Below are 15559 nucleotides of genomic sequence, written 5' to 3'. Positions count from 1 at the left end.
CAGACCCCTCGCTCTGCCTGAGGAGGGCTTTGGCTTGGAGAAACCAAAGAAGTGTTCCCATGAACGTGGACAGACCTCGGGTCGGGATCCCTCTCAGAAGCACGTGGGATTTCTGCTTTTGGGGCTCGTGGGTGAGTGACTCCTGCTCGCAGTCTTCATTTCTTCAAGCTTTTTGATCAGCGAGGCTGTTACACTTGTAGAAGTCCTCTCTGTAATGTTTTTATTACTACAGAAAAAAGCATTTTATCAAAAGCTTATTTTAGCCACCACCCAGGTTTGGGCTGAAGACTTTGTTGTAGCCCTAAAAGACTGCGCAAAAGAATATTGCAAGCAAAACCGTTGGCTTTTCAAGCAAGGGAAGAAGTTCAACATACAAGGCACGGGGGATAAAAACAAACCCCGAGAGGTCCTGCTGCGAAGCGTCCAGCGTTTGCAGGGCGAAGCAGCGCAGCGCTGGCGGACTCTGCCTCTTGGGTGCGCAAATTCTTGTCCAAAGCCCAGAAAAATCAAGGGGCTCCTGTTGAGTTCCTTGATCCCAGGATTAGGCGGAATGCAAATTAGGAAGTTTAAATTCATCAACATGGTCAGGAATAACACAGTTCTTTAAAAAAGTTATGCAGCTGATGTTAAAGTATGTGGTTTTAAATATTAGCTCTGGCAGAGGAAGACTGCTGCTGTTTCAATCAAAGGGAATAAATATTCAATAAATTAAGAAGTCAGGAGCTGGCCGAAAAACAACTCTTTTGTAAGCAAATGCTCCTTTCTGCTGTCTGCATGGACCTGCTCTGCGAAGCGATGCAGCTCAGCTACTTCCTTAGGGAGAAGGTATTGCCATCACAAAACCCACATGAAGAAATAGCTCGAGTTTGCACTTTCGCTGGCATTCAGGGCCTTGACAGAGGCTCAGCAGGTCTTTCCATCCTTTTCCTTATAGAGAGGATCTTCCCGAAAGGGAGCTGTGACCCGTTTGTGACTATGGGAGGAAAACTGTGTAACTACTGCCAGTTCACAGACCCGCTAGTGCCAGCCCAGCACCCGTCACGAGTAACGGTTGTCTTGCATTTTAGAATTAAAAGCCGACATCTGGTATACATATATATATGTATTTTTTAAACCTGGACACTTTTTTAATGCAGCCAGTATGCATGCCTTTGATGTTCTCAAGACAAAATCTAGATCACAGAGTGCTATTTTCTGTGACGATTTCCATTACCTAGTAAATCGGCAGCACTTTTATCCCTCACAGGGAGAAGGTCATAGACTGCAAGGACGAGCTGGCAAAGAGAAGTCAATTTTTGGCAGAGCAAACAACACTTAATGGCAAAGAGCAAACTTACAAAAATTAAAAAATAAAATGTGGCCAGTCAGTGTTAAATTGCTTCTGGGAAGGAGAGTGGTGTTAGCTGGTTGTTTCCCCCTCCCAGCTTCAGCATTTTTAGCATCTTGCCTGATTTTTAATTCTTAAGTAGAGCAGACCCTGGACTCGGACCTCGGCACCCCGGGGAGGAGCTAAGGGGTGGCCGGCTCTAAACTGTGCACTCGAGATACATCCTAAAACCGCTGTAATGCTTGCGGAAAACCCCCTGTAATGCTTGCAGAGCAATTCCTTAAACACTGATAGCCTCCGATCTTTAAAACCCTTACAAGAAGAGCAAGATAAGTGTTAAAGATTTCTCTTTTGCTTTCAAATGATTGAAAATGATGCTGGCGCAGGAGACATTAGCCTCGTGTCACTGAAGCAAAACCAAATTTTGATTAGTTCCTGTTGTGCTTTGCTTTTGGTTGAAAAAAACCCTTCTTTTGCAGAAACAAATTTATTCTGCCTAATTACAGAGCACTGAGACATGCCTTGTCCCACTTTCAGGTTTTTGTGGCATGAAGTAATAGTGCAGTGGATGCCGACGGCGGGTGCCCGCTCGGCGTCAGGCGCCTGGGGACCTCGCGGAGGTTTCCCTCCSCCCTCCGCAAAGCCGGCGTGAAGGAGGGACCAGCCAAGTCCAGCTCTGCCTCGGCCACCTCTCTGTAACGGGGGAAAGACCCGAGCGGCTGGTGAGGTCCGTTAACCCGCTGCCGATCGTAGCTGACGGCGGGGACTGCCCCGTGCAGACTTTGGGACAGGTTACGCTGGGCTGACCGCAGCGGGGGCTGCAGGCGTGACGARTGGAAAGGTTTTTTGGAAGGAAGCACCGTGATGGGGGTGTTTGCCCGAGGCTGTTCAGGTGAAGGTTGAGAGGTGGCCAGGTGAGTGTTTGCGCTGCCTTACGGCTCAGGTAGAAGTGACTTGGTGACCTGCTGACACCAGCACTGGGGAAGTAACCACGAACGCAGGGGGGCTGTAGGACAGCAGAAACTGAGACGTGCTTATGGAGCAGCTGGGAGTAGGGTAGCTTGCCTGCAGATGGACAACTGTGAGCGATCTCCGCGTGCCGGAGAGCCATGAAGAACTGGCAGATGGTAAGAGGCATTTTCCAACACAGCCACTTTGCTGGCCTAATCGCTCCTTTTGCAGTCCGCTGGGCTTTTGTCAGACACTCTTTTGGGCATAGAGTTAGCATCTTCAAATAATAATATTAACTTAGTACTAAAAGCAGTTTTGTTCTCAGAAGTAGTCAGTACTTCGAGTCACAAGAAGGGGATATTTTACTGCCTTGGGCCTTCCCCTGGGCGTTGCGACAGGTAGGTTTTCCCTGCTGTTCTTGCTCTTCCCTGTTTTTCCTTGTGATTTCCTCGGTTTTTTTTTCTTTTTCTCCTGTGCACTGTGAGAGCTAATGGATGCCCATGCAGAACAACTCTGGCCCAGAAAGCGAGGTGCAACCCTGGCCGAAGCTCTGCTGAAGTCTTGGTGCGCACGCCGAAGGGTTGGCCTCTGCGGTCTCTTGACTGCTCAGTGCTTGCATGGAAATGTTATACAGCCCTTGCAAAGCCACGCCGTGCTGTAAGAAATTGGTTAACGTGGCTCTGAGAGTCTACCAGAGGAGTGAAGAACTCTAAAGAATTTAAAAGAGGTAAAAGAGGAGAGGAGAAACCATTTTCTCCGCTCAGCATGGGGGTCACAGATTGCTAATTGTGGCTCTCCTGGCCCAGTCTCCTGCTCCATGACATGCTCTTTGAAAGAGCGGGGTGAAGCTTGGWTTCCCCTTTAATGCTGAAGTTTCCCCCCACGCTGGGTAAATTGCTGCTGGAATTGTCCCTCCATCGTGGGCACTTAGGCAGATTTCCCGGCTGTGGCCTCACGCCGCGTCCACCCTCTGATTAGCGTGGTGGGGCAAACACCCCTCCTACTCTTCTTCTGCATACGGAGAGCTAGGACACMGGGAAGTGGAAGGAAATGCCTTGATCTCATGGCGGCAGGGGTGTTTGGGGGCTGAGGGGGTCGAATCGGCCCCCGCTGAGCCCCAGGAAAGGGCCCGGATGCGGCGCGGGCTTTGCTGGCAGGAAGGCCACGGGAAGCCGGGTCAGCTCTGCACAGGGTCTGCGGATCGGGGTGTCGGGACCCTTCCTGTCCCAAACTGCCCTCACCGGCCCCCTGTTTGCAACCGAAGTGTATGGCTCGTGCATCAGAGAGACCAAAATGCGGCCCCCAAATCCCCGTTTTATGCAGTCAGGCTGCAAACCCGCGCGGAGCCGAGGCCAGGCGCTCATCGCACCCTTGCGTACTGCAGCCAAGGGCTGAGTTCACAAGGTCTCTGCTGTCGCTGGGACTGCGTGTCAGTTTTGAGTTCAGGTGCATTACGTGTCTTCATCTTGATTTTTAAGTCGATGCTGCAGCATAAGTGGTTTTTTCCCTTTTAATCAGTGTAATCCAAATTTTATCCTCAGAAGAGTCTTCCCAAGAGCTGCCTATCTTGCGTGCGTGTGCATGTATGTGTGGCCACCCGTTACCAACCTCTTCAGGACCCTCCCTGAACTTGGTGAGACCACACGTAYGTTGAGTTAGAGACATGTTGAACACTTTGGGCACAAGTGTCCTTAGCTTTTCCTGTCTGTCTGACCCAGAAAATATTTCTTCTTCTCCTGCAGTCCTGCAGAGAGACAGAGAGAATAGCAGAGGAAAGAGGAAATTCCCCTCCTCTCCTTTTTTTTTTTTTTTTTTTTGTCTTATTAAGTTGTATAACTTGGTAAAACCTGAGTAGTTAAAGATATTTTTATTTTTTAAGGTAACACATGCTCATATTGTAAAAGCTGTAGCGCCAACGTGCTCCTAGCTGTGAGCTGTTCCAGGTGCTGGGGTTTGCCCGGGGTTTGTTGTTGCCCCATCCTAGAAAACAAACGTGAGCTGCTGTTGGAGTGAAGGCACCTTGCGAGCCCTTGGAAACGGCTGCTGCCTCCGCCTGGAGACGATGGCCAGTGATGAGCCCAAGGACTTGCTTGCTCCGTCTGTCCTCCACATCCCTCCAGTACAGGCTCTTYCTGTTCAGACTGAGCTATAAATTTCCATCGCAGTAGGAACGAGAGCTAGCAAAGACGTATTAGGGGAATTGAATGCAGGTATTAGTCACTCTTTATGTAAGAGCCGTGCCACGGAGGGGGCTGGTAGAGGTGCTGCAAGGTCTCGGTGTGGCTCCTGCCAGGTCTTGTAGGTGCTGCTGGAGGTGCTGGAGCAACACTATGGTACTGGGGTGCCTGGGGGAGGTCCAGCTCGCTGTAGAGCAAAGCGGAGTCAGCTTTGCCTGCAGCATTTCAGCACAGCAGCACCTGCAACCATCTCTTGGCAGCCCCCCGTCGCTGCCTGCCACATAGGGCACGTGCCCCAACCTGGAAAATTTGAGTCACATAACCGGAAAATTTTGCAGGTTCAAACTTCCAGGGTTATCTCAAAGAAAATAATGTTTTGTCACTCTGAAGCCCGTGCTCACATCTCGTATGGTCCACAGTCAGGGAAATTATCACTGAACCTGAATGTAAATCTAAAAACAAGGGTTGCATGTACTCGAGTGGGACTTTGAGGCTACATTTCGGCTCATATCTGAGGACTTCAGAGGAGCATTCCCTGGCTCAGGAAGACAGTCCTCTGTTCTTGATATTCATCAGCACGGTCCTTGGGGCATTTAGACCTGCATCAGACAGCGCTCACAGTCCAGCCCCAGGCATGGCATAGATGTGGGTAYGGGTCAGAGACCCTTCCCCTGGGCAGCTTGCGTACAACCACTTCACGTTGCAGGTTAAGAGAGTTTAATGTTATGGATACAAGCTGATCTGTGCCAGCTGGCCTGCATCTGAAAGAAGAGTCACAGGTGTATTTAATTTATTAATAGAGAGGTAGAGTGATTGGATTGACCAGCTGCYTCTGCTGGGAACTGAGGCTCCTTTCAAGATTTGGTCTTTTGCAGTCAATRAATTTTTGCTTCTATAAAGATTTCTGGATTTGACCCAGGTTAAGCTAGCTCAGGTAAGTCTAGTCTTGTTATTGTCCTCTTTCTTTGGGTGTTCAGAGCAATATGTTTGGCAAAAGCTGTGACAATAATGGAGCTATTTTGTCAACAGAAAATCCATGGAGAAGTGTCAGAGGGGCCACTCTGCTAACAGATTTCTTGTTGCTATGTTCAGCCTTGGGCAGAAACTGCTGAGCATTATGTACAGGGCTTAAAATTGATTACTTTACATCGTGCAACTCTAATCACTTTTGAGTGTTAATGTATGCAAATTAGGAGTGTGACTAAAATTATTCTTGGGAGTGAAACATGGTCTCTCTGATGAAGTGTAAAATTAGTTGTCTTTCAGCAAACRCACATCTGAATGGTGGCTTATAGGGGCTTCTTCCAGGACTGAGGCCTTGATGGATTGAGTCCAGGTCTATTAAAAAAAAAATTGTAGAAAATATCTATAACATGTTCATGACCACTGTGTGACATTTTGTTTGTTTGCTAGCAGTGATGTTACATGCTACAAGATAGCTCCAAGTTACCCTAGAGTTTCTTCTCCGTTTTAAGAAATCAAAGTCATTGTTTTTTTCTTTTTTCTGTTGATAATTGTTGCTTAACTTGTAATATAGGTGTAAAAGTATTATATTTGGGAGGCCCTTCTGGCGTAGAGAACAGTCTCCCATGTTAAGGAAAGGCTGGGATTTGTCGGATGCAAATGATTTGGAAACTGGTTAGACAAAGTAGCTGCTGTGAAGACAGTTCAAGAGAGTAGCATGAAGTAGGCAAACCCTGAGCATAAAAAAATGGTAAATGGTAACTGCTGTGTGTCCACCTAAGCTTTAGGGAAATGTGAAGACAACATGAAAATGGCTGTGCTGTTGCCTTTGCCTCCAATTCTCATGTTTTGCAGATAAATGAACCTGGTTTTAGGGAAACTGTATGCCGTCACTGCATTTTCAAAAAAAAAAAAAAAAAAAAAAAAAAAGGGAGAGAGAGAGAGAAATAAGAGAGTGTCAAAACTGGTAATGATCATTAGAAAGATGTCTGTTAAGTTTCATCCAAAATGACCTTCACATTAACTTTTACCAGGTAGGGCATGAACTAATACAATGAATCAAGAGCTGAATCACCAGGCACTTGTGCTGAGGGACCTGAATCACTCCATGACTCATGTCTAATCCAGGGTATTTCTGCAGGAGTCCCAGCAGGTCATTTCAGTGTCGGGTGGATGATTGGGACAGGTGAGATGAAGTGCCACCATCTCACTTTGACTGCAGAGGAACCTCAATGAGGGTCTCGCTCTTGTGAGCCCACATCTAACTGTGGTGTGACGTGAAGCAACCCTATGTACGCCTTGGGCACCAGTAGTGATACAGACGGTGAGGGCAACGTTTGAGGCAAAGTGCACTCAAGTCGACAGTCTGTTTTGACATGTAATCACACATGTATTGACATGTAATAAACTATGCAGCAATAATGTGCTATAAGAGGACTATCAGAGTCCAGGGACCTTCTCTCTCAAACACYGTGAGAACGGCACGCTTCATGGCTGCAGTTCTTGGGGAGGCCCTTGCAGAATGTGTTTATGCCCTACAACAGCTCTGTTAATTTGTGCTTTTGCAGTTATGCTGCATCTCAGTGGGGAATGATTAGGTGTAGGCTAGACCAACTTGAGCCAGCAGCATTAACGTGCGCCACTCAGCTGTTGTAGAGAACAGGTACTTTTCACAATGGGGTTTGCGATTTTATACTAAAATCTAATGTCTGGAAAATAAGTGGTTTTCAGTTTTAATCCAAGTACCTCCRGTCAGGTAAAGGTTTATATTGTAAAGACTGGTAAGGCTGAGGCCCTGGATAGATTAACATGTCAGGAACTACCGGCACAGGTCCACAAGTTAATCATCTTGCAGGTTGCCTATAGCCCCTAGGTGGGAATTACTGCCTCTGCAACAGGGTCACCACAGCCATGACCAAAGTTTCCTCCATGCAGAGTCAGCTGTGTTAACCTGGCCTCCAGAGCAGAGAGGCAATATTTCTGGTGAACCTGAGGAGATCTGTGGTTGGAGTTGTCAGGTGTTGCTCTTGTGTAATGCTTGCTGCTATAGAGTAAAAAATCGTAGCTTATTTGGAGAACCTGCAAACCCACCAGTAGTCATGGGGCAGTCAGGAAGCCAAGAACTGACTGAGCAGCTCTTGGCATCCCCATGCTCTTCCAAAAGTGCAGAATGTGGTGGTACTTTCTGCTYGCTTACAGATATTTGGAGTTCAGGACCATATTCGTGTGGCTGTCGGAGCCTACAGGCTGTCGTCTTTCCATGTGAGCCATTTACTTTGGAACTCGGATCAGTCTGCTGCTCAGGCTGACATAAGGGGTAGACAAGTTTGCCATAAAGAAGACAAAGTCAGTGTGAACCCAGGGCTGCAAGCTGAATAGCAAAGTTATCTAGTCTGCAGTCCGGGCATCCTTAAGCCTCTCTGAAACCCTAATTCAATGTGTGGTGTGTGTGTTTTCTTTCTTTTTTTTTCTCTTCTCTCTCTTTTTTTTTTTTTTTTTTTTTTTTTTTCCAGATGAGTGAAGGGTAGTAGTTGAGGTTATAGCTTTGTTTTATGGATGTTGTCTTGTCTTCTAGTCTTGGTTTTCTTTAACCAAGAGGCTGCTGGCTTAATTGGCAGCTTTCCTCTAGCCTTCAGATATAGCACCGTTGTTCAATTTTCTCCTGTGTAATTGCTTTTCTCTTTTAACCTCATTTTTTTTCATTAAAATCTATTTCATCTTTCTAAAAACAAATATATCTTTCTGAAGATAAGCCAAGACAATAAAAAGAACAGTGTAAGGCCATGACAGCGTCACATATGGACTTCATGGGCCATTTACAACAGAAATAACAATGACAGTGTTAAATTAGCCTTCTAGGGGCTAAACTGGCCTTCCAGGTGCTGGCATGGTTTCAGCTGCATGTCACCACCCCTTGWCTGTCACCAAGCAATCATCTTTTTATTGCGGTTCCACATCATACAGAGTTRGCCATAGCATTTAATAGCAAATAATGGCATTTAGCTCCTCTTTGGTAACTTTAGAAAAAGGTTCCTAGCTATTGTATCTGGCAAAGGACTTTGAAATGYGACTCCATGCGGTGCTGCCTTCATCATGGGGAGCTCAACCAGCGTTTCTGAGAGGGTGAGCTGCTCTGTTCCTCTAGATAAGCAGCTGTTACAAAGCTCAGGGAAAAGAATGAGGGCATCYATATCCACATTTAWATAWCATGRTCGAYCATGWTATWTAAAGGCACTCGCTTTTTGCTTCTCCCTACTGTGGTTGTGTGCAGTGGTAGCTGYTGGGAGGAGCCAAGGCTTGCCAAGGGTTAGATAAAAATGTTAAAACCTTCCCTGAAACACTATATCCCAAATTAGGGATATAGTTCAGGGAAGCCTGAACCACCTCAGCTGTTAAAATCTAAAATCGCCCTTGTACAGGAAGACATGTGGCCCTCTCCACCTCCGCAGCATCCTTGTCCCCACGTCCAGGCGCTGGACGGGGCCATCCCTGGGGCTCCTCATCTCCCGCGGTTCCTTGCAGCGTCTTGCTCGGTTAAATAGCTCAGCACAGGGCAAACTGTGCTGCCTGGGCCGGTGAGCGAAGGGCAGAGCCRGCCGCCTCCGGAAAGGCTGCGTTTCCGCAGCCGGCTTTCCCTGCCGAGTTTCCCCCCCGCTCCGATGCGGGCAGGAGCGCTCCCGGAGCTGCTGCGCTCCCAGAGCAACCAGCAGCCGAGCCGCTATTCCTGCTCCCTCGCYGCTCGGAGGGGAGCGCTCGGTGGGATGTTTCTGCTGCCTTCTCCCCCACCCCTCCAAAAAAATACATGTTTTCCCCCTCTTCTCTTATCAAAAGCCTAGTGTTTAAAATTTTTCTCCGTGTGGTGAGCCCTAACAGGCAAGTGCTAGAGTGTGAAATCATGCTGGTGTTGGGGAACTGCAGAGAAATGCTGTAAACTGCTGAATTGATCAATGTGTTTCCACTGTCTGAATTGAACGAAATGCAAGAAAGGGACAAGCAGCGTAAATAATGCAAAGTAAGTGTAGGGGAGGACTTTTTGGGGGGAAATGCTCAGTGTTGGTGATCTCGGTTCCTGCTGGATTTAATCTAATAGTAGCCAGAGGCAGCACCAAGCACTAGTGCAACCCACCTTTTCCTCTGAATATTTGTTATTTTAAGAGCTTAAGGTAGCGCACAACATTTTTACGATGTGTCTGTGGACTCGGCGYGTCCTAATGACGCTCACCTTCTGGCGTGAACGTTGCAATGGTGTGAGGCCAGCATGTTAAACGCTGGCCTTGTGTTATCTTAAGTCACAGAAATCGGTATTAAATGTGGAGCGTGAACGCTTTGCAGKCAAGGGGGTGCTGTAATGTGCGTAGGACAGGGTAGGGGGAAGGAATGGGTGGGTTTGCAGGGCCTCTGGCTGTTCCCAATATCTGCTTGGCTGCCTTGTGTGAGACACCAGTTGACAGGGGATCTTAGAAGTCCCCTTTTGGGGTGAGTAGATGTTTAGAGACCGCAAGGAATGGATTTAGCACTTGGACTGAAGACCGAGTCCCTCGAGGAGAGCGTTCGGGGTGGATGCGCGTGGCTGGTCGCCGGGGTTACCTTGCCTTCGCAGGTTTCTCCTCTTGTCGGAGAACCTGGATCCTGCRTTCGCCTTCCCGGAAAGGCCGGCGACGTCCCTGCGATTGCGCGGGCAAAGCCGGGAGTGACCTCGGCACCSTTCCTCCAGAAGGGCTCGTGGGCGAGAGCAGAGTCCGGAACACGAGCCCTGCGGGCAAGGAAGGAGGGGATTCGATACCCTGACTGGGATTTTTCGATTTATTCTTTTCCACTAAGAACTAATATTTGTGCCTCTTCCGAACATAAGAGGGGCGCGGGGCGGCTGCTGCACCGAGCTGGGCGCCCCGGGTGCGCCTAAACCTCGCCCGGCGCCCGCGGCCTGGCCTGGCCTCTCCCCTCCTCTCCTCTCCTCTCCGTCGGGTCAGCGCGGCCGTTCCCGCGGGCCCCCGGCTCCGGACGCGGGCCCCCGCTCGGCGCCGCCGCCGCGGGTCCAGCTCGTCCCAGGCGGACACCGACACCGTTGTCTCTTGTTTGTTGGGGCTCGGCGATCCTCGGCGCCCTGGCGCGAAGCGAGTGCCGTGGCTCCTCGCTAGCGGGGATGCAGATAGCAACGAGGCCTCGTGCGTTTTAATTACCCCCCTTAATCGAGTGTGTCCTCTTGTGCGATAAAAGTGACGTTGCTACGGAAGCCGCACCCACCGGGAGAGGTGCGGCGAGAGGAGCCGTACCGGTGCGTGGGCGCGGGGCTGACGGTGCGGCGCGCTTTAATCCAGCGTAACGCTTCCGCGCGTGGAAGACGCGGGTTTGTCCGGAAGGGTCCCCGGCGGCGCCTTGGAAGCGCCCCCAGACGTCTCCCTTGCAGCTCCCCAAACGCCGGCGGGTCCCCGGCGGGCGTCCCCGGCCCGCTCTCCCCGCGGACGGCACCCCCGGCGCGGGGCGCTCCCCCGGCTGCGCCCTTAAAGCCGGGCCGAAAGCCGGCCACCAGCGCTGTGTCGCGGGCGGGTTTTTCAGCTCACCAGGCAGGTGTCCTGGTAAGACCCCGCAATAACTTACCGCAGATAGGTTCTTGCGATACCTTATTGCAATAAATAAACAACAGGGCGGTTCAATATATAACGAGAGTTCGTTAATACGAGGTCTCTCTCCTCTTTCCGCTCCGCGGGTTACAAGGAACTGACTGTAACGATACGCCTCGTTCGCACTTGAGTCCGTAATCCTCAGCACATGCCTACCGCCTTCGGGGACGGGTGCGGTTTACACGAACTTGCTCTCCTCTGGCGCGAGGCTTGTGCGCCGCGTCTTGCTCCAGACCGTGATGGACAAAAAGGCTCCCASGGCAAGCTGCGAAGCAGTCCTGAGCTGCGCCAACGTTTGAGGAGCAAATTAAGGGGCAAGGCCGAAATTTAGTGTTTCCCTTCAAGTTGCGACTAACTATCGTATAGCTCTTTTCTTTTTTTTTGAAAAATATATATAACTTCACGTCTCGTTATTTTTTCTTAAGGTTAGCCTTGCTTATTGACTCATTGCCATTTGTCTTTTACAGTCACGCGTATTTTTCAAATCAATATTTACAACCCACACTGGTTAAATTTAATGTAATCTTTCTATTCTAAATTGAACTCTTGCAAACAGCCCTTTAAAGGAAAAATATTGTTTGTCGAGTATCTGTATGGTGATCACTGAAAAACAAGGAGTCTTTGTTTTGTAAACTGAAGAGCTATACAGCCATGCACTCCGYGCTCTCCTCATACTCATGTTATTGTGTGTGACAGTGAAACGTAAAAAACTTCTGTCTCATCAGATATGAATAATATGATTTTCCTGGACAATGGTTCCATCAGGAACTGTGAATTATTGCCACCAAATACTTTGTATGCAAATAAAACCATGAGGAGGTAACCACAATGCAACATGCTGCATGAAGACATTCGTTTAACAAATGATTGTTTCAGCCAATGCTTAAATAATTTGACTGCAATAACTTGCTTTAATACAGGGYGAAATTTACTGTAACTGAATAAAAATGCTTGATCTTGTCCTACAAACCCGACTGCCAGGAAGATGGCGTTGAGGAAGAAAATCCAATACCAGAAATACCATATTGCAGGAGATATATACACATACGTGTGTGTGTGTGTGTATATATATATATTTGTGAGAACGTCCTGGGCTGTCTGTAGGAGCAGCGCGTGGAGTGCTCCTTAGTGCAGCACARTGTCTCGGTGACCTCATGGATCTCGTCCAGCCTCGCCAGTTCGGCGATCGGACTGTAACACACAGAGTCTCAAAGAACCACGATCCCGTTGAGGGACAATGATCTCACTGTACTAATTGTTTCAGTTTGAAACCAGCATCACTGCAAACAATGTCAAGGGAAAATTAACTGTTATTCGTGGTGTGTAGGTAATTTCCAAATGTCTCTGTCTGGCAGTGAGTTAGGGAGAGTCCTGGGCATAAAAACATTACAATCGGCATTTCAGTACTGCTGTATTAGGTTAAATTAAAATTATGTTCCTGACATAGCTGCTGCCCAACTAGATATGAATCATCAGTATAAAAACAATTTCCTGATTATCTTTCCATTGCAAGCTAATGCAATAAATTCTGGAAAGCTGTAATTTTATCCTGGTTTATTTCCCTGTCCTCTCCAGAGACCTGCTCTGCTTCCACTGAGGTTGTTTCTGATGTGACCTCTGGGAGGTGGTAATGGTAGTGTTGTGTGTATGAGTTAATAGTTAGCTCCTTTCCCCAATTCCGGCTCGTCTATAGCTTAGGTCTGTATAAAATTGCATTGGTGTTTGGTGTCCTCCTGCCCTCTAGCAAAGCAGATCGTCTAACAGTAGAATTGATCTTCGTGATGAGTAATGGGAATATTTTTGTAGCTGACTRACTATATCATAACATAGTCATTTATAGGTAGTTTATGTAAAATAGATAAAAACAGTATGTGGAATAATGAGGAGATTCTTTTAGATTGTGCCTGCAGAGAATCTGTGTTTATTTCTATTTATTTCTGTACCTGTAAACATTGGTAAGCTTTAACAGAATTCTTGAAAAAGCTAATCCATCTGCTGTTCATTGCCATCTGAAAGCAAATATGTTCACRCAGTGACTCGCACCGAGCTGAACTGATCAGGTCCAGAGAGATGAGTTTTGCAAATAGCAAAAGGGGAAATATCCAAAGTCTGTGTTCTTCTTGGGGAAGAAAACGATGATGTACCTCCAACCTTGTCTCACCTGTGGATGAGCTGCAGGCAAGCACAGGGTTTGTCCAGGGGTGGACAGGTGTCTCCTGCCAGGCATCAGCAGAGCCTCAGTCCTTTCTGGTGGGCTCCAGAGCCCCTGCCAGGATCCCCCAAGTGRCTTGGTCACTTTGCTACTGGGAGGAAGAAAAATGTCCTGCTGGCACCAGCGCCCCAAGAGGACGCATGTGAGAGCCCTCAGCTCCACTTAGTGGGCAAAGCACGAACAACGTGTTYTAGTGCTGCAGAAAACAACTGAGTGCTATTGTGGGTTAAAGAAATTCAGCCAAATAATATGTAGAAAAAGGCTTTCTTTTGCCTTGTAAGTGTCCTGGAGCCCTGGACCCCCAAAATAGGACCTTCAGGATGCACTACTATGTGGGCTTACCTGCTGCCTCTGGGTGTTTTTGGAAATAACTGAGGGATGGCTCCATTGGAGAGCAGTCATGTTTCTGCTCAGATAGATGCTATTTAATTAACCATGGTCAGCTTTTCTAGTGTTTTCCTTTGAAGCTCCTGTAGAATAAATCTACAAGGAACCAGGAAACTCATCTACTAAGGGCAGTTTCGGCTTGGTGCCCTGAGGATTGGTGTGCACCCTGCTGTGGCCACTGCCTGCATGATGCCCTGTGTGTGGCTGTCTAGTAGGAGCAAGAAGCAGGTTCATCAAATCAGCAGGTTCTGGGCAAGGACCTGCTCCTTCATGCTGTAGGATAGGGCAGGTGGTGCCCTCCAGAAAGTCCCCAAAGTATGTGAGTGTGGTGGGGACTATATATATATATATATATATATATTTTTTTTTTTTTGAACAAGCATCTTTTTCAGCTCAAGATATTTCAGTAGTTCTGTTGATGGGTCAAGGATAGTTCGTTAAGTAATCTCCTCTGGTTATGCTATGTACCTCTCACCTGAAGAGCTTATTTCATTAGCTAGTGCTTGAATTTTTGGCATTTCATCAAAGAGAAGCACGTAGTGATGTGGCTTAATTAAAAGCATCCCCCAGTGCAGGTGCAGTTCTTYCCAGGAACACTCCTCAAGCAACAGCGCTTTGTGTCCCACCAGCTGACCTCCCTGCTCCCTTTCCTCTCCCTTCCTGGTGACCACGGACAATTAAGCAGATAATAAAACCAATACTGCACATTTCACGGAGCCTATTGCCATTCCTCATTTTYCTGTGCTCCACAGGGCTTTGATGTCTCCTCTCAATCTTTCAAACAGTCCCTTATATGAAAAATAAAAAATTCTAGTTCCAGGATTTTAGGTTTAGTGCAACGAGAGATTGTCAGATATTGCTTTTTCTTTATTTGTTATTAGGAAAAGAAATTACAATGCAATCAGAAAAATGGAAGCACCACCATTGTGTTTGAAGGTGAAGGAAAGAGGATAACGCTTGGTGGATTTGGGTTGCTTTCAACTCAGGAAATCCAGTGATACAACACAGACGCGCTATGAGATGCTAGGCCAGAGCAGTTCCCCTCCCTGTCATGACTAGCCAAAGAGGCGACAGCAGGGAACTACGCCTCTGCACCGCTGGCAAATTCAAGCAAGTAGCTTGGCACCTGTACAAGGCAGCTCTTGCTATCCTGGAGCTTCCTCCTAAACGCTGGGTGCAACCAAGCTGTAGGTACATCCCTGGGAAAAAATATCTTTCACTGAAGCAGTGCTAAGCTGCAAATAGTTGGAGTATTACTACTTGCTTTTCCTCTTAGCGATGGGGCACTGTCAAAGTCAGGATCCATGGACCCACGTGTGCCCCAGAATGGCTATTTTTGTGCTCTTGTATTCTGGAGCTCGTAGTAGGGCCCCGGAGATGGTGAAGGGCCTGGAGCATCCCTTGTRTGAGGAGAGGCTGAGAGAGCTGGGACTGTTCAGCCTGGAGAAGAGGAGGCTTCGGGGGCTCTCACCAACGTCTATAAGCATCTGATGGGGCCAGGTTTTTCTCAGTGGTGCTCAGYGACAGGACAAGAAGCAACRGGCACAAACTGAAATGCAGGAAATTCCACTCAAACACAAGAAAACGCCTCTTTACTGTGAGGGTGACTGAGCACTAGTGGTGGTTGCCCACAGAGTCTGTGGAGTCTCCATCCTTGCAGATACGTGCAACCTAACTGGACGTGGTCCTGGGCAACCTGCTTTAGATGACCTTGCTGCTGGAGCAGCAGGGTTGGACCAGGTGATCTCCAGAGGTCCCTGCCCCCCCTCCAACTTCTCAGTTATTCTGCGAGTTTCTTCCATCAGTGGTTATAATGCACAGTGGTGCTATGATATTTTTCTGTTATACCTTTTAACACCATGTGATGGACCTGAGAAATTCACATTAATGACATGAGGGTGGCCTCCCAAGCTGCTAGCGT

Source organism: Rhea americana, unplaced genomic scaffold (genome assembly GCF_003343005.1).
Source record: "Rhea americana isolate MKP2758 unplaced genomic scaffold, rheAme1 scaffold_76, whole genome shotgun sequence".
NCBI classification, from domain to species: domain Eukaryota; kingdom Metazoa; phylum Chordata; class Aves; order Rheiformes; family Rheidae; genus Rhea; species Rhea americana.
The sequence above is the reverse complement of the archived record's forward strand: the minus strand, read 5'-3'. Positions refer to the sequence as shown.